The sequence below is a fragment of the Armigeres subalbatus genome, chromosome 3, assembly GCF_024139115.2.
Source record: "Armigeres subalbatus isolate Guangzhou_Male chromosome 3, GZ_Asu_2, whole genome shotgun sequence".
Classification (NCBI taxonomy): Eukaryota; Metazoa; Arthropoda; class Insecta; order Diptera; family Culicidae; genus Armigeres; species Armigeres subalbatus.
In genome coordinates, this window is record NC_085141.1 from 171,752,806 (window position 1) to 171,776,138 (window position 23,333).

General features: G+C 37.6%; 1 protein-coding gene across 1 annotated transcript in view; it reads right to left on the reverse strand.

Annotated features, from left to right (window-relative positions):
- The window catches only part of LOC134226938 (RIMS-binding protein 2), a 266,124-nt gene extending 244,455 nt beyond the window's left edge, over nucleotides 1–21,669 (reverse strand). Inside the window, exons 1-3 of the mRNA XM_062708067.1 lie at nucleotides 21,343–21,669; nucleotides 20,225–20,442; nucleotides 5,789–6,068 (exon numbers count right to left, since the gene is read on the reverse strand). The gene's annotated coding sequence lies outside the window, so the exon portion shown is untranslated. The remainder of the gene's footprint in view (nucleotides 1–5,788; nucleotides 6,069–20,224; nucleotides 20,443–21,342) is intronic.
- Nucleotides 21,670–23,333: the final 1,664 nt, after the last annotated feature.

Genomic DNA, 23,333 nt, shown 5'->3' on the forward strand with positions numbered 1-23,333 from the left:
GCCACCTTCAGCATGGTCTTGCTTTGTAGCTGCGCGTCTTACCGCACGGCTAAGGAGGGCCCAACATCTATTGTTATCGATATTTGTTGGCTTTTCGGCTCGGCACTGTAAGTCCGTTTGAATTATAAATTTTAGACATCATCTGCGTTGTCTTTGCCTAATCACAACACGCTTCACGATAGAGTAGTACATTCAAATTTGGTGCGTGAATCAATCCGGTTGGGTCTCTAAATATTTCGAAAACTTGCGAAGGTGGCTCCAGCCTTTCTGACTCATGGTTCCGTCATCTGATGATATCAGACTGTCAAAATATTGAAGCCCTCCGATCGCCCGGCTACTGCAAAGTTTGAGGAGCTTTTTCCGTTGACACTCAACCACCTGGTCCTGCGGGCGTTGATGGTGGACCTGCCGCAAAAAAACATACGGTTAGCTCGTTAAGCACACACAAAAGAGCATCGCAATACTAATATAGCGTTTCGTGTTCATTAGCCAAATCAGAGTCGTCTAGATATCCACAACAATAACAACCAAAGCAGCTTAAAGTATGATACACGGTCAATCGCACCCACCAAGATCTCTTCGATTGCGCTGAGAAGTAACAGAGCTGATGAAATGCATTCTTGCCTCACATCAACGACTACCAGAATGAGGTCAGACACAGCTCTGACCCTATTTGAAAATCCCTTGCATCTCTGGGCGCCAAACAGATCTTTGTGATTCAGACAAAACAGACAGCATAGGGTCGCCTCCGCCAACTGCCGATCGACCTTGGAGATTTCCTGCATCGGATGGCTGCTTTTCGAAGAACGCAGCTGAGACTATAAGAAGCTGTTCGAAGTGATCGAACCAGCATTTCAGCTATCTAAGTCAGTGAGTTATTGAGGCGATAATCTTCGGTTGTTGCAGCCATCTTTTCTTCATCGGCCAGGATGTCCATCCACGCCAGCCTGCCTGTCTGCAGCAACGCCCGACTCCCACTTACAGAGATACATACCGTAGACGGGACTCGTACTTCACTCATCTGATTCTTCCCGTTGCTCAGCCTTTGATTTTATTCGCTTCTTAATCTCCAGTCGGGTTACATTTATAATCTACTCTATTCACTGAGTGCGCTCATTCAAGTTGATGTCGCCGGTTTCGATAAAAGTATTCTTCGCCGCCCAATTCTATTCTACGCTGCCACCTTCCAGAACATCCACTACTTGAGTTCAATATTCTTCAACGAACGATCTCTTCACAGCTGGATCTTCTAGTCGATCTATGGTGAATCGACACCCGATTGAATTCTCCTGCCACTAAATTCTGGAAATGTGTGGTCGGATCTTGCCCATTTAAAAGATGATAGTCCAACGCTATGTCATCGCTAGCATTCATTACGGACTCAAGAAAACACCGTCTTCATTTTCAGGTGATCCATTTCCAGAACAGCCAAATACTAGTCGTCACAACTCAAAGCGGTTCTAGAGAAGTAAGTCAAACGCTGTTGGCTGCAGACTCCCCTGTCAACAACCGGCGATAATCGCCTACTCTACAATATTTCACGCCACTTGATTGGAGCAAGGACAAATCCGTGGGTGCCAGAGAAAGACGCGACATGTCAGTTGGTGAACTGATCAGGTGAAACGTTCGTTCAACCACTTAGAACATTATCTTCGAGTTTTGACGACTTATCCTAATTCAGATATGGGGAAAGGTTGACAATTCTCCGACGGCAGCAGGCAAGATTCCGCCCGGATGATCATGTGAGAACCATACTGTCATGCTTTGCATCATCCTGGAGCAGGTCAATGTTTTTGAAGAGTCCCTCCATTTGGTTCTGATTGACCACGGAAAATCCTTCGATCGTCTGAATCACGCAAAACTGAGGGGCGTCTCTAGAAGCAAGGGAGATCTAGACAAAATACAGAGTCCAGCACAATATAATCGCTAAAGTGAGGCAAGGCTGGATGTATTATATCTCTGTTGTTGTTGCTCATAGTAATTGACGGCATCATGGGGCGCTTTAGCAGCCCACCACTATAGAGCAATCGTACTACCTCGACCTAGATGACGATACTGCAGAACTAACCCAACAGTGGAGTAAACTGAATGTCTTGGTTGAACGCTCCCCTCATCAATATCAACAACACCGAATCATTGGATGTGAACAACTGCAACTCCGCGGTAGCCGGACAAATAGTGAAGAAGGTCGAAAACCATAGCCAGTCAACGTTGGGCAGTGGTCTTGGCAATGGACCAAATCCCGAATACTCAACTCTAACGTGGAATCTGTAATGTTATACGCCAGTGATACAGTAGCTGGGACATCGGTGTGGTAGTGGTTGTCGTCGGAGTGCCTCAAGTATGATGGCCAACACACGCCATCGGTGGAAAGCTAGTGATTGAAAATAAATCGATTCTTTTTAGAACCACAATTTTATAGAAGAGAAGGTTTATCCGAGACTTATTTTCTTCAAACTGCAAACGATAATTGCCTAACGACAACAGAAATTTGCAGTCCGTAGCAAATCAAAGCGACCGTCGGAGGGAGACGCTGCAAACAAATATTCGCTTAAATGGCGGCAGTAGCAGTCAAGTGCATTTTTTCTCGCCTTATTAAAAATAAATCGGAAAATCTATGCTAACTGCGTTTCTCCTGGTTGACTCCACGTTCGTTTACGTGCAGTTTATACTCGATATCCTCCGTATCCTAGACGTGTAACGATTTAATCTTGCATAGATTACTTTTCTACTCTAGCTTAGTATAAACTTTGGAAATATGAAAAATCATTTCTCGCTTAACTTTTCAAAAGGACCTAAGTAACATTTTTTTCATGAATTAATTTGAATAGCGCAATCGAAAGCTTTCATGTTGTTCTGTTGATTGCGCTATTCAAATTAATTCATGAAAAAAATGTTACTTAGGTCCTTTTGAAAAGTTAAGCGAGATTTGTTTTTATGTTATTACAGGTTTGGTCTATTTCTGAGTGTACAAAAGCTATATTCTATACAATAGTAAATTAATCGGAAACGAAATTCCTTCAAAATGCAAAACCGAATCGTGGTGACGGCAGAAAAATCATTCGATATGATGGCCTTACGTTGTCCAACGTCTATATAATTTTGACGTAAACTAAGACAAAATCACCGTCACGAAATCGTGTAAGATTGTATTACATAAAAACACTGCGAACTCCAGGAATCAATCTTTCTTGTGGTTAGGAGACTGAAAAGATGTATTCCAGCTAGTAGGCATTTCCATTTGATGCAACGATTTGTTGAACATCTTTACGAGTGGTGTAATAAGCGTGGTGGAACATTTCTTCATAATTGCAGTAGAAATTCCATCGGGACTGGGAGATACGGAGTATTTTAGTTTCTGGTTCTTAACTGCTTTTCTGAAATGTCAGTGACATAGAAGTCGATGCTATTTGTTACAACATTGCGTAAGGCAGCGTCGATTTGTGTAGATGGCATTTGTGTTGGAAAAAGCTCTCATAAAATGTTCAGCAAAAAATTCGCCTGGAACCCGTTTCAGCATAGAGGATTTACGCAGATATATTAAATGAGGCAATTTTCCTTGTGTTTAATCTGGACGAAGGACCAAAAACGCTTAGGGCACGTTCGCAGATTTCGTTGCATTCGGTCTATGTAGCGCCTCATGTATCGCCCAATGTTCAATGACTTCTGTTTTAATGTACATCTTCTCTGGATGGGACTTTCGGCTTTGTGCTTTATAAGTATTGCGAGGACATTAAGGATTTACTTAAGTTCCAAAAAATAGGGAAATGCTAACGGGTCTTTACTTGAAGTACGCCTACCCATTCTAAGTAGTAATACAGATGCATAGCTTTATTAACCCTGAGACCCCCCCCCCCTCTTCTGCCTTTTTCATACAATAATTGATTTCGAATATCTTCCTCTCGATGTGGTCTGCAAACAGAATTTGTCTTTGCCCCGTTACATTTGAATTATCAAGCATGCATTTACAATGCAGGCATCAGCATCGTTATTATTTAGGAACCTCTATCTTCGCTGCTCATTCATTACTGTTATTGTTATGCTTCTTCGCGGCGAATCAATTGCAAATACCTCGGTTGCCCAAAGAAATTATTTAATTTTATAAGAATAATGTCAAATAAATCTAAAGCAAAAAAAGTAAATTAGGTTTCATAACGCTCAACGGCATCCTAACCTTCCAATTAAATAAAAAAACGGGTGAAAGAGGTTAATCAATGGGCTCGGATTCAATTTGAATAACCACTGGATGTGTTTAAGATGAATTATTCATTCTTATGGTGTTACCTCCTTGTTTCGTATTCGCACAAACATAAAAAATCATAATTAGCAGGGTTCGTACTTTTCGTATCGATGAGACAATATCAAGCGATTTTCGGGTCGGGGGAGAATCTTTTTTAGAAGTTTGTAGGGAAAAACATCTTTCTCCCACTCCTCTTCTTTTAAGAGCGAATATGGGAGACAAGCGAAAATCGTGCATACTTGATGAATTTGGTTTTTCGTTTCATCGCTGAGACGTAAATGTGCGATAAACTTGCTCTGAAACAAACATATTAAAAGGATGCACGACGTTAGGAAAAGGACATTAGACATATAGTTCTGCCTTCTTCATGACATGAGCTGTTCTTAGGCGCATTTCATGCCTAGCATCCATTATGCCACCGCACTAGAAGGTCATAGCAAAACTATATCAACATATGTTATTATGTTACACTAAACTGCCGCTAACCGCAAGTCGAGCACATCTGTATATGGACGCCCATATACAGATGTGCTCGACTTGCGGTTAGCGGCAGTAAATTTCTATACCAAAATTTGTTATAAACTTGGTGCAAGATACTGATTAAATAACTAAATTAATAAAAAAAATCTCTAGTTTAGAAAAACAAACCTATCAAAAAAAGCTATTGCAGCAATTCTATCACAAAAATAACATGATTTGTTTCAAATTTTAGAGAAAAAATAACAAATTTATAACAGAAGCTGATACAAAAAAACCGGTATCTGTATTGTGAACAACAATCAGGCATTTTTGTTGTCTGAACAAGATTAATTTTGAAGAGCATAAAAGCCCATCACAAGTTAGGCAACATTTTCAAATTATATCAGCGTTGTGATAAATATGGCTGGAAGGCTTTGCTACATCCATTTTTATTGCCTACTTTTGAGAAACTCGGTGATAAGCATTTTTTAATCATATTATTTTAAAATCTTGTTAGGGGTCGTACACATATTACGTAAGCAATTTTTCTGGAATTTTCGACCCCCTCCCTCCCACTATGTAAGATTGTTTTCATATAAATGATTTTTTATTTATATGGTGCGTAAGAGAACGACCGCCCCTCCCCCCATAAGTGCTTACGTAATATGTGTACGGCCCCTTACAGCATTTGAAAGATAATGGCTACTAAGAATAAAATTTTATCATAACATTTTTATAACATATCACTTTGTGTTAAAATTGTGTTCAGTTTTTGTTATGCTGTTATAGTCGGGTAACGTATTTACTGAGTACATCCACATTGTATATGTAAAATATTTGTTAAAATGAATCAGAAAAAGATTGTTCAAAGTAATATTCCACACTGTTTCCGATGCAGTCCAAATGGTCACATGTTAGCCAATCCACTTTCATATAATTTGAAATTATGCCACAGGTTCAATTAGGTTGTATGAGCAACAATTCCCCACCTCTGATGGTGGTGTTCTCAACTGTTGATTAAAATTCCACCAGAGCCTAAACAAGCACCCCCATTTAACGTAATTAAATGAAAAGTTCCACCGTACTGACCTATTTAGTAGCTTTCGTAGTATTTTACAGCATCACCATTATTGCTAATGTGCGCTCCGGTGACAGTGGCAGATGCTCGGTCGTTCAGCTCGCTTGGTTCGAATCGATCCGTTCACAGCACGGTAGACGGTGCACTTGGGTACAAATTTGCACAACTCTCAAAGAGGGAGTACGGTCGATGCGTGTCAATGAGTGCGTAGCCTCTCACTACAGGGTTTTCCACTTTTCCGCTGTTCCAATGTTTATTTCGGTTTCACTTCACTTTACTGTTACATACAAACTACACAAAAAAAGTTCGAAATAAAATAAAACAGGTACAAGAAATTGCTTCGATAACAACGATAGAAAAACAAATGGTGACAACGCAATGAATCGAAAAGCTTTTCAGGAAAATATATGAATTCACGTGATATTTTTTTGTTGATTCAAAATCTCCTGCCCTCATGGTGTTCATCGCGTTCTTTTACTGAGGTTTAGCACCACCCCCGCCAATTCCCGTTTGACCATGTGGTTTTATTTTTGAAGAACTTAGTAATTTGTGGATCTAGTTGCAGAAAGATGATTTTTGAGCACGAGTTTTAGCAACGAGCCTTGCGGAGTTTATTAAATATTACAATTACTTGAAAAATCGAGTTCTGCAACGAGCTTTAGAGCTAGAAATGAATCGCGGTAATCAAAAGTTTAGCAATAAAATAGAATTGCTGAAATAAAATTAATAATTTCATATTAAATTTAATTTTGGAAATTCAGTACACTTCCGATGAATATTCGTAAGGATTTTTGTTTTCGAATTTACGTGATACATCTAAAGAATTACCGTCTAACGCACAAACATAATTTTCTTCTATTTTTCCAAATTCCCCAAATTATTTCGATTTTCTACTTGTATTTTGGGAAGAATTCTCGCTTAACTTTTCAAAAGGTCCTAAGTAACATTTTTTCATGAATTCTCGCTTAACTTTTCAAAAGGTCCTAAGTAACTTTTTTTTTAATTAATTTGAATAGCGCAATCAACACAACAACATGAATGCTATTGATTGCAGTATTCAAATTAATTCATGAAAAAATGTTACTTAGGTCCTTTTGAAAAGTTAAGCGAGAATTGATTTGAATAGCGCAATCAACAGAACAACATGAAAGCTATTGATTGCAGTATTCAAATTAATTCATGAAAAAAATGTTACTTAGGTCCTTTTGAAAAGTTAAGCGAGAATTTTCTTCAAAATTTGAAATGGTCTTCTGATTTTTCATAAAATTTTCCAAGGGAAATTTTCCTGTATTTCCAAGCAAGTCTTTAAAACCTTTTGTCTGTGCTCTGCGGTCAGTAAGACCCTAGACCACTTGGAAAGGCTGCCTTTTTTTAGTTGTCAAACCATTCTCCAAATTTTTGGTAGTTTGATGAAACTCGACTCTGACCACTATCTGGTGATGGTTAAACTGCGCCTAAAAGTAGCCGTCATCAACAATGTTCGGTACCGACGACCGCCGCGATACGGCCTAGAGCAGTGGTCCCCAGCATGTTTACTATGGAGGGCCGCATTGCAATTTTGAACTGTTGAAGCGGGCCGCAGTATTTTTGAAATATTTGTTTTTCATTTAGAATTCACCGTAGCTGATTATGAGTCGATATTATTATTTCTGCGGTTGTGATTATTTACAAACCGTGTTGAACTTAACTCGTGTTAGTGATCGAAGATATTTATCATCAAATAAGCGCAAAAAAATGCTTCTAGTTTTTTTTTGTTCATTTTACGAGCAAAATATCGTAAGACAGTCTAAAAGCCGCTTGGTGCGGTTTATCAGAACTCCTAAGAACCACGCAGAGTGGGTACGTTTGCGTACGTTTTGACAGTTTTTCCATAGGCAAACTGTCAAAACGTACGCAAACGTATCCATTGTGTTTGGCCCACTACTATATGACCTTATGCATTTATTTTTAAGGATTGTTGTCCATTATAAGTTGTCGCGCAAATAACGACAGCATTTTTCAAAAAGGTTGTCATGTCTTCTTCTTATTGGCATTACATCCCCACACTGGGACAGAGCCGCCTCGCAGCTTCGTGTTCATTAAGCACTTCCACAGTTATTAACTGCGAGGTTTCTAAGCCTAAGCAAGGTTACCATTTTTGCATTTGTATATCATGAGGCTAACACGATGATACTTTTATCCCCAGGGAAGTCGAGACAATTTCCAATCCGAAAATTGCCTAGACCGACACCGGGAATCAAACCCAGCCACCCTCAGCATGGTCTTGCTTTGTAGCCGCGCGTCCTTCCGCACGGCTAAGGAGGGCCCTCATGTCATGTCAGCAGTGTGAAAAAGGTGATAATGTCAGCAGTGTTGAATAGAAATCGAATCTGCATTCTGAACCTTGCTTTCATGCTTGCCTATCAATTGAATTTTCTGAAACCTTATCTTCATCGGAGCATGAAAAGAATCTTGATTTCGTTCCGAGTTCCGGTCAATACTTTCCGTAGTTTAAAGTACGCTGACATGATAGTTGATTGTCAACGTGTTTTCTGGAGTTAACTATTCAGCAATTTTTCAATTGACTTCCGCCGAGGCGTCATTTATTTTCAAGAATAAAAGCATCCTTATTATGGAGCGGTGTAAGGCAAATTTATTTTGACATGAAGTTTAACATTAAGCTCGTTTAAACCTGCGAAGAAACAATACACATTTGGGGCAATAACATTGAAGTATGTTTGCTGTTAACCTTCATTACATTTATAAAGTGATTAATTTTATTAATCATGATGATAACAGGATTCATGCTTTATATATGACGCTTCAACAACATAATAGTGGGAACTTGATAAAATTCTCGATTGCAACGAAAAAATGGAAACAATGGAAAGCTTTTCTTGTCATGTATAATGCTTAACAATGGGCCACTTGTAGTGTATTCTCTGAAATCCTTGGCGGGCCGCAGGAAAGGGCTTGAAGGGTCGCATGCGCCCACGGGCCGCACTTTGGGGATCACTGTTGTAGAGGGTTACCAGTGTTGATGCTTTGCTGGTGTGATAGAAAAGGTACCTAATAGGCAAAACATATAGGGGATGTCAAAATTAGCAATAAACTTATTTATTCGTAGCAACCACAGCTACGACAAGGACAGATACACCTTCAACACAAATTTCCATTAAGGTCACTCCTGACGGAATCCAAGTTCCAAAGTGCTCGCGTTTTCGGGGGCACACCACTCGATTCAGAGGCGGCGCACAACTGTCATTTTTGTTGATTTAGCTTTGCTGCGTCGCAGCATGCGTGAAATAATAAAAATGACAGTTGTGCGTAGAGATGTCGTAAAATCCCGATTAATCGATTAGTTACTAATCGATTACTCTTGATTCTTGTCGATTATTGAATCGATTAATCATTGTATAGTAATCGATTCAAAATTAATCGATTATCACAACGATGAATCGATTAATTGAAATAATCTATTAATTTTCGACATCCTTATGATGTCGTAAAATTCTGATTAATCGATTAGTAACTAATCGATTACTCACGATTCCTCTCGATTATTGAATCGATTAATCGTTGGGTAATAATCGATTCAAAATTAATCGATTATCACAACGATGAATCGATTAATCGAAGTAATCGATTAATTTGCGACATCTCTAGTTGTGCGTTGCTTCCGTATCGAGTGATGTGCCCCCGAAAACGCGAGCACTTTTAAACTTGGATTCCGTCAGGAGTGACCTTAATACCAATAAGGAACATCGAGACTAGCGGGATATCAAACCAACGATGACATCTTTACAATTGCCAACTACGATCAATTGGAAATTCTAGAATTAATATGAGAGATATAAATAGCGCTTGCAAATTTGATTTATATTCATTAATTTGCAATTAGCAAACGGGAATCATCAGAATATTATACTTTTTATAACGTTTATATATTCTTATTATTGCAACACCTGTTTGTGTTGACACACAAAGAAAGACATTTTTAGTCCTGATAGAGTTGAATAAAGTCGATTTATCGTTAATGGTTACTACGGGTAACCACCCGCAACTATTGCCGTTAAAATCGACTTTATTTCGGCTCTATAGTCGCACTAAAACCCTGTCAACAGTGCTAATAAGACTTACAATATTCTTTAGTGCTGCTCAAAAGCCGCTTTTGGCGAATTATTTGGCTGATTTAGTGCTTGCCCCTACCTATTTTTCCACGCCTATGCCGAAATTGTCAAAATTTTTAGACGAGTTGGAACGGAACGAAAAAAAAATGAAATGGAAAATACTTGTTTACATTCTAATGCGTTCTTTCTCTTTTATTCCTATTGGGGATTCAATTTTTTTGCTAATTAAATTTAACTCCGGGCTTGAACGCTTGGAACTGTGTTTCATGCTTTTTGTTTAGATTGGTCGCTTTGCTTTACCATCTGATCCAACACGGATCTGCATGGATGTATTATTTGGAAGGGATAAAAAGCAGAAGGATTTCATCTGCCTTTTTATCAAGGGCGAGAGGGCATTGAAAATGACGAGGAATATAAAACATAGACTTTATAGACTTCAAGAAACTCATTTAGAAAATATCTTTCAGGTGAAGATTAATAAATATTGCATAAAAAAATATCACAGCTCATGGAACATTTTTCTGGCATTTTCCATGCAATATGATGCAGACTTGGCTGCAGATTATTATTTATCATTGTAACAATATTAAAAAGCATACACGACTGATTACAAAAACAAATGTCTCTAATACGAGTAAAAGAGACAGGTTATGAAATTCGAGGTGTGATTGTTATTGATTCTACCAAAACGTCATAGATAGTAGCTCTAAATTGGTTATAATAATTCTCTTATTCGGCTTGAATCCACAGGGCTTGTATCAAAGCGTTATATACCGATATACGGCTTATTTTCATGCTTGAAGTTTATACGGCTAATTAGCACTTAAAAACCATATATACAGCTTATAGGCACTGAAATGTTGTTATATGGTTTATATAAAGCTTATTAAAGTGCTTAATGGTTACCTGGGTAGCTGGCTAAGCTTCCGAGAAAGTTTAATTAAGTGTTTAATTGAAACCTAGTTCGACTATTAATTACCAAAAGCTCTTGGAAAATCAATATGTGTAATAAATCTATTAGAAGTTGTCGCCCCTACATAATGGTCTTTGAGGTCGTACACAAATTACGCAATGTAAGATTTTTCCGAGATTTTTTTAAGAGAAAATGACACCTCTATAAGTGCTTACGTAATTAGTGTACGACCCCTTTACGTACTCCATGCCAGCGGAAGTTGAAATGTCACGGCAAAAAAACTCCAGAATTAACATTTAGCATCTCACGTGGCTAAAACAACGTGAATAAATCAAAGTTAAAACCAAGATGAATACACAGCTAGGTGTTTCAATCTGCCCAATTTATGGACGAGAAGAAGGCGGGGGTGAAAAATTCATTTTCGGTGCAAAACATAAACAAACCGGCTGGCTCTCCCATACTAAAATCCAAGATGGCTGAATCGTGAATTTGGCAGATTGGAACACCTAGTGGTGTATTCATCTTGGTTAAAACCAAGTGGAATGAAAGTGCCTTGCGTGGCTTCCACAACGTGAATTGTAAATGCCTCCAAAAATGCGTACATTGCCGAAGACAACCAGATGAAGAACCATAGCAACCATAGACTAATCAGTTTTTGGAAGAAGGATGAAGATTCCAAGTATGTTTGGTTCACCAGCGCAACAACATCCAGACCAAGATGAATACACCACTAGGTGTTCCAATCTGCCAAATTCACGATTCAGCCATCTTGGATTTTAGTATGGGAGAGCCAGCCGGTTTGTTTATGTTTTGCACCGAAAATGAATTTTTCACCCCCGCCTTCTTCTCGTCCATAAATTGGGCAGACTGCAACACCTAGCTGTGTATTCATCTTGATCCAGACCGTGTGAACACAATAAGCCGTTCGCTGATGGAAGAAGCCGTCGAATCATTGCAAGCAGAATCATTGGATCATTGCACTATGGTCCAGGATACAGATTTACGCGGAAAGATGAATTTTACGACAAACTTATATTTTTTAGAAAAAACTATTGTTCTACAAAATTGTTCGAAATAGTAAGGCCATCATTATGGTTCTACCAAAAAATAGGGTGGCCCATCATATATAAAAAATAGAAAATATTTTTTTATTTCTCGGAATATTGACATGTTATGTTCTACAAAGTTGTAGCGTAGCATATTCTAATCAATTTTGCTAAAAAAAACTTTTTCTGTAGCTCTTAAGTTGGCTGATTTAGAGCAATTTTACCTAATTGGATTAGGGTGTACCTAAAAAAACAGTATTTTTTATCTACTTTTCTTGTTTCAGATTTCTCGAAAAAGTCGTCTTCAGATGACTTTTAGAGCTCAAAAAAATGCAACTTTTGATGGGTAAATATGCTCAATATATTTTTTCGATCAAAAGTTATAATCGTTTTTCTGTCAAAATTACATTTTTTCATAAGTTGATATCTCCGGTTAGGGCAGACCAAAAAAATATATTTACACGGCATTTGAAAGAGAAATTAATATTCTTTATTATGATATGGAAATGCTAATATCATCTTCCAAACTTGGACGTACATGTTCATGATAGCATTAGAGGCGAAAGTATAGAATTGATAGTTCCGTTAGGATACGGCAGGCATGAAGAATGTTTTTATAGAAGTCGATTTGAAAGCCAAAAAATTGGGGATATGTTATTTTTTTATCTCAAGTTTTATCAATTTTACTAAAATCATGTTTTTCAAATAAATTGATATAACTCAACAACGGAAGAAGATACAGACGATATTCTTATAGTAAAACACGCGTTTTAAAAATTTCCAAAAGTCTTCAGAAAGTGACATCCGTGAAAAATAAAAAATGAAATGAGCAGATCATAAATATTGTTTTTTGAGGGACACCCTAATCTTGGTAAGTAAAATTACTCTAAACATGTGAGCTTAAGAGCTATATAAAAAATTTATATAGCAAAGTTGATTGAAAAAGCTGCGCTACAACTTTGTAGAACATTTTATGTCAATATTCCGCAAAATAAAAAAATAAAAATTTCACATTTTTTTAAAATGGCCCACCCTATTTTTAGGTAACTCTATAATAAAGGCCCAAGTATCCAGAACAACTTTGTAGAACAAATTTTGTTTCTTAAAAGTATGCTTCAGACCGAAAATGCATCTTTTCTCATAAATCTTGCAATACGATGATAATGATAAAACTTATAAAAAGTGTTTAAGCTGTAGATTTGTTATTTTTCATTTCTCACGAATGTCTTCTTCTGAAGACTTTTGGAGCTTTTCAAAACGCGTGTTTTTCCATAAGAATATCGTCTGTATCTTCTTCCGTTGTCGAGTTATATCAATTTATTTGAAAAACATGGTTTTAGTAAAATTGATAAAACTTGAGATAAAAAAATAACATATCCCCCAATTTTTTTACATAATAAAGAATATTAATTTTTCTTTCAAATGCCGTGTAAATATATTTTTTTGGTCTGCCCTAACCGAAGATATCAACTTATGAAAAATTGTAATTTTGACAGAAAAACGATTATAACTTTTGATCGGAAAAATATATTGAGCATATTTACCCATCAAAAGTTGCATTTTTTTGAGCTCTAAAAGTCACCTGAAGACGACTTTTTCGAGAAATCTGAAACAAAAAAAGTAGATAAAAAATACTGTTTTTTTGAGGTACACCCTAATCCAATTAGGTAAAATTGCTCTAAATCAGCCAACTTAAGAGCTACAGAAAAAGTTTTTTAACAAAATTGATAAGAATAAGCTACGCTACAACTTTGTAGAACATAAGATGTCAATATTCCGAGAAATAAAAAAAAAATTCCTTTTTTTTATGTGATGGGCCACCCTATTTTTTGGTAGAACCATAATGATGGCCTTACTATTTTGAACAATTTTGTAGAACAACAATTTTTTTCTGAAAAATATAGTTTTGGCGTAAAATGCATCTTTCCGCGTAAATCTGTATCCTGGACCATAGTGCATTGTTGAAGCTGTATGCAAAGAAGCTCGAAATGTACTGTAGTGAATTTTTCGCAACTCATTGAGCGGTCACCCCGGCAGCAGAAATTGAGGATAACCGTTTAGACATGTGGGTGGCAGCTCCAATCCCTTCAGTTGACGGCAAATTGACCTAAATTTCTGACGATGTTTAATATTGTCGAACAAAGCCGTCATTCGGATGCAGTAGAGCTTCATCACCTGGAACAGCACTAACCGATGCTGCAGCCGGATGGATCACAGCAAAGATGATACAGTTCGATAATGCTGCTCGCTAACTAGGCTGACCTGTCAAATTCAGTGTTTTCAATTCAATGTTTTAAATTGTTTTTCCAAATGCAGTAAAATTATGCACCACGTTCTTTCCAGCATAATTTACCATTTGGGTTAATCTAATGAAATGCAAACAACTCAAATTGTAATGATACAACGTTAGTTATTTACATTACACACTAAGATACTTGTATTTATGTATTTTAGAATTTTCTTTAGATATCCTAACCCTTTATAAGGCAGTGGCAACTATATTGTCACCAACAATTTATATGTATTTTCTGTTTATGAACAAGAGCTTTACTTAATATGTCACATGTAGTGGCTATATTTGCTACCTAGTAACACTTCAGATGAATAAAAGCCATACAAATTTGAGAACAGTTCTTTTACGAACATATCGTAATGCTACGTTTTGACAGGGTAAGCGAATTGAACAACTCAGTTGAATTCAATTGACTTGCCAAAAGTTGAACATATTCAACTATCTTTTCGTTCAAGTGAATTGGATTGTCACTGTCACTGTCACTTTTTTATTGAGGTTTTCAGCCCTGGGCTGGTTCACCTCAGGCTCCATTGACGCTTCCTTACCAAAGCGACAAACTGCCAGCTAGATCAACAGTCACATCGCGTTGGTTTGGAGGAACCTTTATTATGGTTTGTTATTGTATGAGTACATAACACAAGGATAAGTATAAATAATTTATCCAAAAAAAATCGTCTTGGGACTCAAACCAGGAGCTCCATCTCGAATTTCTTCAGGAACTACTTAGGAAATTCTCCAAGAAATCCTTCGGATACTCCCACAAAAATTCATTCGGAAATTCTTTCTGAAAACAGAAAATTCATGGAGCAGTTCTTGGAGGAATTTTCTGAAGGATAGCTTGAGAAATTTCTGTTGGAATACAAAAGCGAGTGCCCGGGGAATTCTTGAAGAAATTTTTGGGGGAAGAGGCTCCAAAACGTCCAAAAACTTCCAAATATCATGTAGGGACACGGCAGGTATTTTCGTCTGTTCGTCATTGTCTCGAAAACCAATAAAAGAGACGCTTTTTTGTAAAACTCATACGTACCAAATCGTAAGCTCAGGAGAAACGTTCTGCTATAGTGGAGTTCTAGCAAATGTACGTTACTTTCGTTGGTTTTAGCCCCTACGACGATGGACGGAAATACCTGCCGTGTCCCTATCAAAACTTGAAGTTTTTCTTTCCGTTCAATCCATTATTTATGTAAGAGAAACGAAAGACAGAGAGAAGTTTTCGCTAACGAAAATATAACTTTGAGATCGAAAATGACAGAAAGGTGAATGATAACGCTTAAAATCAACAGTTTTAAACCTTTACAACCCTTTAGATAAATTTATATGGCGTTTGCTGTTCAATATAATCTAATTTTGGCCCAAAAAACTGAAACTCAAACATATACGAGTTTTGCTTAATATCAACTTTACAAACTAGCAACACGGCCAAACTAACAACATGCTGCCCTTCGAAAAACGCGCCGCCACCAATCGAAGTAATCGATTGTCATTTTCAACCAATCAGCAACCGGTACGATTGTGACAGAAAATCGATACGATTTTTAATGACTACTTGGCACATCCTATCCTAGGTTTTCAGTAGCTAATTGCGTAACTTATCAACAGGCAACATTGCTGCTCGTGGCGCGAAAGATAGCGCACACAAATTCAGGCTACTATGTTGCACGGCACATTTCAGTGATGCCCTCAAAGATTTTTAACGATCATGACTAAATATTCGCATCCTGTCTTGAAATCGATTACTAATTATTGGGGCGATTAATCAACATGCGGTTTTCGCTGAGTGAAAGCTCTTGAGTATTCCTTCTAGCTATGTAGGTTTTCTTTTAACCTGCGCTTTCCCCATACTAATTTGTACGCAAATTTGAAACGGCTTGTGCTAAATCAGTTTTAATCCAAATGAGCTCAAATTTTCAGAGGGCACCCAGAACATGATAAAGAACCAGATGAGCACTGTGGAGCAAAATCGATTTTTTGAACCACCCTAATATACATACAATCAAGGGTACGTACTATCAAGATATGCCTGTACACTCAACCCTGGAGTCGGTATCAACCCAATTATGTCCTCCGAATATTTTTCTTTAACTTGCGTCTCAAATCCAGAAATATGAGATGTTGTAAGATCTCCAAATAGTCCTGGAGTTTGAATCAAATGGTCTACCGAATCAACAATGGCTTCCATGATGTCCCCAGCCGTGGTAACAACCCGCTTTTGTCCTCCGAGTATTTGTCTGGGGCATATGAGAACCTAAGCAACACCGAAAACATAATTATTAACGAAGATCTAATAATAATGTTGAATAAAGGTTGGGAAAATGAAATACAAAACATGTTATGTTCAAGGAAAGCTATGAAAAGGTTTTTGCAAAACATACAGCAATTTGATCAGAGAAGAAGTTTCATACTACATTCTCACAACTTGCTGATAACATGTCAATTTTTGGCATGTGTTTGGTTTTTTGAGATGTTTCGTTTTACATTCTCACAACATAAAACATGTCTACAGGAAGATTTTACGAACAAGGTCATACCATGTTCATTTTTTGACATTTGTTTCGTCAGAATAAATACCCCAATGATAGAAGTTTAACGTAATTTCAACAACTTTTAAGATCAATGTTATGAACGTTCTTCATCAACCCTGTTGTTTATCGACAACTCGCCATATTGTTTTTCTTTTGCAGATTCGAGAATTTGTTTACATATCAATTTCAAAATTATGCTATGGCATAGTTATATTTTTCTTCAATCAATGGCGCATGAATTTAGGAGAAGTAAAATGAAAAGTTAGCCAATGAAACATGAGCCGCATATAATGTTTCGACCGTGACTTTGAAACAAATTTGATTTATTTATTCAGCTTGTATGTTTATTAATATTATTAAATTGGTGTTCATCATTTCATGCATGTTTATTTTCATTCGTTTTTTTGCATACAATTTATTTCTTTGAACGTGTTGGTCAGCATTTTTGTTTTGGTATTCAATTTGACAGAACCACGTTGAAAGCCGGTTATTGAAAACATCTTTAGTACTTAAGTTTAGTCTTGTGAATGTGCAATCAAAAACAAGCTGAAAGATGTTGAAAATATCGATAATTTTTGCGCTGTTTGGGTCGTGTAAAAGTAATCAAAGCAGTTTTCCATACTAAAACGTAACATACTATATGTTCGAAAGATGTATTTTTTACGCTCATACAACAAACCGTGTTATTTGGGAATCAAATGGTCTACTGAATCTACAAGGCAAACGAGGTTGATTTGGTAGACTATTTGGGTCCTACTCTAGGGCAATGTGGAGGATTGCAAGTAAACTATAAATACTAGGAGAACACAATTGGGGTGATACCATTGCTAAGGACATCATGCAAGTCGTTGTTCATTTGGTAAGTAATCTAAATACACTTTGTGGACATGATGGCGTAGATATCGGGGCTGGGGACATAATGGAAGCCTTGGTTGATTTGTTAGACCATTTGATTCAATCTCTAGAACAATTAGGAGATCTTACAACATCTTACATGCCAGAATTTTAGACGCAATTCGAAAGCTATCAAAACTCCATCGTTGACATCTTACAACACCTCATATGCCTTGATTTTAGGCAAGTGAAAGACAAATACTCGGGGAATATAATTGAGTTGATACCGCGACTGATGACATCATGGAAGCCTTGGTTGATTTGGTAGACCATTTGATTCACACTCCAGGACAATTTGTAGATCTTACATGCTAAAATTTTAGACGCAAGTGAAAGACTTATACTCAGAAGACAAAATTGAGTTGATACCACGGATGGGGACATATTGAAAGCCTTGTTGGTAGACTATTTGATTCAAACTCCAGGACGATTTGGAGATCTTACAACATCCCATATGCCTGGATTTGAGACGTAAGTGAAAGTAGTTTGTTTTGAGACGCAAAGAAAGACAAATCCTCGGAGTACATAATTGACTTGATGCCACGGCTTGGGACATCATGAAGGCTCTGCTTGATTCGATATACCATTTTTTCCAAACTCCAGGGCAATTTGGAGATCCTACAACATCTCATATGCCAGTATTTGAGATGTAAGTGGAAGACTAATACTCAGAAGACAAAATTAAGTTCACACCGCGGCTAGGGACATCGTGGACGTCTTGGTTGATTAGGTAGACCATTCGATTCAAACTCCAGGACAATTTGGAGACCTAAAAACATCTCATATACCTGAACTTGAGAAGCAATTGAAAGACAAATACTCGGAAGGCGTGATTGGGATGATAACGTGGCTGAGGACATCATGCAAGTCTCATTAGATTCGGTAGATCATTTAGTTTAAATACCAGGACAATTTGGAGATCTTACAATTTCATAAATGCAAGAATTGAAAACGCAAGTGAAAGAAAAATACTCGGAGGACAAAATTGATTCGATAGACCATTTGATTTTGATTTCCAGGACAATTTGGAGATCTTACAACATTTCATACGCCTTATTTGAGACGTAAGTGAAAGACTAATAATAGAAGACAGAATTGGGTTGACACCGCAGCACGGGACATCATGGAAGCCTTGGTTGATTCATTAGACCATTTGATTCAAACTCCAGGACAGTTTGGAGACCTGAAAATATCTCATATATCTGGACTTGAGACGCAAGTAAAAGACAAATACTCAGAGGGCATGATTTTGATGATACCGCGGCTGAGGACACCGTGGAAGCCTTGGTTGATTCATTAGACCATTTGATTCAAACTCCAGGACAACTTGGAGATCTTATAACATCTCATATGCCTGGATTTGGAGAGATCTTACAATATCTCATGTAAGACGCATGTGAATGTATTTAAAAGTATCCAACGATCAATAAATTAAGTGAAATACTAGAAATTTGAGCAAAAATTCTTTTTACGTCACATTCGGTTTAAGTGACGTAAAAAGAGGGTTGAGTGTACTACAATTTCATAAAGTGTAACAAGAAAAACAAATTTTTAGTACTTATACTCATCGGATTATTTGAATATAAATAAATCCACCTAGCAGTGCTTCATTTGCCTTTTTTAGCTTTAACTTGGAAATGTTCAAATATGTGCAAACTTTCTCGACGCTCCCTGAAAGGTCTGAAGGTACTCTAAAGTGTGGTACATGTGAAGTATCGGCGACAAAGAACTTTTAGACTTTCGAAATCGGCAGATTTCCAGAAATTTCCAATCACGTGGCAAAGGAAAACGAATGCATTTTTTATAATTGTAAAATTAGCCTTTGGAAGGTTTTGTGTAATAACGTAAAACATTTCATTCCGTGTAGATATTTGTTTTTTACGCATTTGTGGAATACAACTTTTTTTTTTAATTTTACGCAAGGGCGACTTTAACGCCTCTCATTGAAAAACGTTTCCAAATCAGTTTTGAATCAGTTTGAATTAAAATATAGTTTATTTACAATCATGTTTTGGTACTGTCGGCAGTCCTCTCGTATGGCGCCAGATTTCTGTGCATCGTGATAAAATGCATCATCAGCTTTTTAAAGAATTCATGGTAATAAACGCCACTCGTAACCCTTTGGGATTTTTGAATATATATTATATATTTTCGACCCTTTTCAGATATTCTGCTACAGCGCATGTAGTTCGGATCTAGAACTACCAATTCGGGAATTTCTACCAGAAAATACCCTAGGCCGGATCGAGAATCAAACTCACCATTTTCGGATTAGCGATGCTTCGCCTTTGTCCGCAGTGCTATATGGAGACTGTTACAGTTGGCGAAAAATGTCTCTCACGATATGGTACATTATCATGAGTAAATACAGATGTGATAAGTGGGATAATCTTTTTTTATCTCTGGATGCAATCCCTGTTCATATAAGAAAGATATTAGCTTGTGGTTTGTACCCCAGTAGCTGCCACCAAAAGGACGTTATGCCTCCACGAATGGACATGGTGTTGGGAGTACTTAAAAATCATTAAACTTAAAAATTATTAAAACTTCTTCTTTTGGGTTTTCTGATTAACTGAGTGAAATATCACGAAAAGCTTTTCAATTCAGACGCCTATCATCATACAGCTTTTCTTCATAACATTCTAGGCAATTTAGTATGTACCGGTTTACCTCGTATCAGTTCTCAATTCACCCGTATCGGTTCGTCACAAAATTGCTGCTGCCTAATGGCTCTCACTATTTTCTCCGAAGTTTGAACTCGATGACGATAATGATGATTAAGTGCCACTGCTGAAACGCTTTTATTGCCAGATTTCACTATTCATTTGCCACCCCTTTCCTTCGGACTCTGCGGCGACGAAGGCGGTCGGTGAGTGTCTCTGCTCTGTCTAATGCGATATTTAACAAGCTATTTTTAAATCACTCATTCCGACCACTTCCACATCCTGGTTCACAGCGTGTGAAAGCTGCATGCTCACATGATGTTCCTGCTACTCACACTTTCTGCCTTCCCGTGGAAGTGGAAAAGTCGGAAACTTTTGGCAGGGGCGGTGAAACTTTACGAGGTGCAAAACACAAGTGGGAGGATAAGTACAAAATCAGCACAATCGATGTGTGGATTTTTATTCGTTTCTTTATCTTCAGTGCAAGTTTATTGTTCTGCTATTCGTACTTTCTCGTTCAATCCACTTTGAAACTGGAGTTGTCTATGAGTATAAACTTATTACGAGGAAGAAATTGAATAGTATAGAGGACTAGTCGCTGATTGTACTCGGTCAAATTAAGTATTTTCACCTTTTGAATGCTACCCTTATCCTATGTTTTAACAGTTGAACAGTTGCAGTTTCACGGGTTGTAGAACAAAAAAAAAGAAATCAATGAAAACTTTTAATTAACTTTCTTTTTCTTCAAGATTTATCACTATATGCTCATAGTTGAGAGCGGTCTTTTTCTCACAACAACTTTGCAGCTCTGAAACTTTTTCTCACTCTTTCGCACTTTCTGTTTTAGTTGGTGGATAGGAAAGGATGAAACCACTTTTTCGCGTTTTTTCTCAGAACAATTGTGTTTTTTAGCTTTCCCACATAATATAATTTATTCGTTCATTTGCATTAGATGCTTTTGTAATACTTTTTTCCAGTTGGAACTTCCACTTCTATTAACCAATCTGTCGGTGATTTACACATCAGAGTTATGCGAAAACCGTGTAATGTGTTATTTATCCTTAGAACGATTATACAGAACATTATCCAGTAAGAAATGTTTTTCGCCAAACGGTTCAATCATACCTTCCACTGTTTCCTACTTTCACACTCCGATATATACGCCACGTGAAGAGTTAGAAGATCAATTCGCTAAAAATAACAGTTCCGATTGCAATTTTCAGCATTTCTTGCACTCGATAGCTTCCACAGTGATTTTCATCAGAGACACAATGCAGAAACAAAAATCCATACTCTCACACGAACCGTTTCCGCTTCACTTCGTCATTCTGAATCCCTGCGGAGTAATGTCCGCAAATCAAGGGAAGTGCAAATCTTTTTCCCCTGGGCCCTTATTCCTCCGAAAATAAAGCACAAATTCACTCCCGGACGTGGGACGATTTTATACACTTGGAACACTCGAAATAATCAGCACTCCGAGCTGGCACTAGTGCAGAAACTGGCGAAAAAACGACCCGCCCGCCCGGAAAATGGGTCACAATCCGCTGCCGTTGTACGATTACTCTCCGTGTCTGTGAGGCCAAGAGCTAAGGAACCAACATGACGGTGTCAGAACATCGATTGATGGAGCGTGTGGCTGGCAAAGCGACATCTACTGGACGAACTTGCGCTGAAGCGCACCGGAAGTAGGACAGCACCATACGCCCACCCAGTGCGGTAGAAAAGGATCAACTAGATACAAAGAAGCAGTATGAACGAGGCACTGGACTGTTGAGTCCATGGAATATTATTATTTTGACATGATTTAATTCTGATGAGCTAAGCTTGTCGGAATTATCCCGATTTTTCTTCATTACAAGTAGGGAAAATCGCGTTTCAGTTGTGTGGCTTTTAATTGCTTGGCGCAGCCTCTGCCCTTATCTTACTGCTATCAAATGTATGATTTAATTTATTAACTGTGTGTGACAAATTCGAACTATGGCACATTTCTTCGTACAATCACTGGCGGCGCCTGAGTTTTGGTAATGATGGGGCACCGGATTTTTTTGGCGTACTTGGTTCATTTATAATTTGGCGTTAGTAGTAAGAACAAAATGTTAGGCAATTTCAAATATAACGAAATTTTTACTGCATTTTATCACTTGTCATATTTTTGCATTTTATCGTCTACTAGCTATATGTACCCGACTTTGCTCGGGACTGGAAAGTAAATTGTGAAATTAAAATGTCCAATGCTAAAGCACGAAATCCACAAAGGTAGATCTACCGCACATTGATTTGTATCCAAGCATCGATCTATTTTTATATATTTCTATGGCCCTTCTACCTTTTCATTAAACATCTGTCAAAAATAAAGAATATGTGTACAAAATCTGGTTGAAATCGGTCCAGAGGTTCAGAAGTTACACTGAATTGCCCGTTTTCTGAACAATTTGAATGAAATCGGCACTGGGGGCTGGGAGTTACACCGAATTGCTCGATTTCAAAAGACAACCCCTCCTCCCATACCCTCTCCCTTTTCCCAATGACCATCCCACCCCCTTTGTTACCTTTTCCTTATGATAAAAAATGTGTGTACCAAATTTGGTTGAAATCGGTCCACGGGATAAGAATTTACTCGGATTTCCCCATTTTCTGAACAATACCCCTACTTCCAGACCCCTCCCCCATTTCCCAAATTACCCTTCCATATGACCGCCTCTCGTAGTGAATATGTGTACAAAATTTGGATGAAATCGGTCATGGGAGTTGAAAGTTACACGGAATTGATCGTTTTCTAAACAAACTAAACATAAATTCTTTAAGAAATTCTTTTGGACACGCCTTTAGGAATTCCTTTGAAATTCCATTGAAATTTCATTAAAAATTTCTATGCGAATACCTTTCTGATATTCCTTCACGAACTGTTCAAATGGTTTCTGGAATACTTTCGAAAATTAATTAAGGAGACAACCTTCCAAAATTTCATTAAGAAATTCTTTGGAATTCTAGCAATTCTCGATAATAAGAAAACTACGCCAAGAATTCCTTTTGACATTCGTCCAGGGATTCCTTCAGAAAACTCTCTGGAAGGGCCTTTGTCAATTTATCCGGTAATTCCATAGAAACTTCCTCCA